Source organism: Micropterus dolomieu, unplaced genomic scaffold (genome assembly GCF_021292245.1).
Source record: "Micropterus dolomieu isolate WLL.071019.BEF.003 ecotype Adirondacks unplaced genomic scaffold, ASM2129224v1 scaffold_334, whole genome shotgun sequence".
Classification (NCBI taxonomy): domain Eukaryota; kingdom Metazoa; phylum Chordata; class Actinopteri; order Centrarchiformes; family Centrarchidae; genus Micropterus; species Micropterus dolomieu.
The window spans coordinates 113-547 of record NW_025744322.1 but is presented as its reverse complement, the minus strand read 5'-3'; positions in this window follow the sequence as shown (position 1 = coordinate 547).

The window sequence follows — 435 nt, the reverse complement described above, 5'->3', positions numbered from 1 at the left end:
GGATTTGAGTTTATTATTTAAGATCTTTCCAACCGAGGAGAACGTAGTTATCAGAGGAATTGAACTCCCATCCTCTCTCTCTTTCCTATTTTGGAAGGTCTTAAGGCAATTCCTCAAGAAGGACCTGGAGTACCTTCTCTTCCGTAAGAATTTAAATAGGGTTAGGGGTTAGGGTTAGGGTTAGGGGGTTAGGAGGAGGGGAAAAGTACTGGCTAACGACTTACGTAGCTTAGCGTTAGCCAGACTGGTGCACGGTCCTGTGATGTGCCTTCAGAGTCCCCAGAAAGTGAAAAACACCTCCCAACTCCACATTTCACCTTATAAAAGCCACAAAGGTGCATTACCTCTGCGCTGGTTCAAAAAATTGGACTCCACGGGTCCTGTAGCTGTTGATTCCTTTATCTTTAATTCAGGCCGACTTGGTCCTGCTTCACT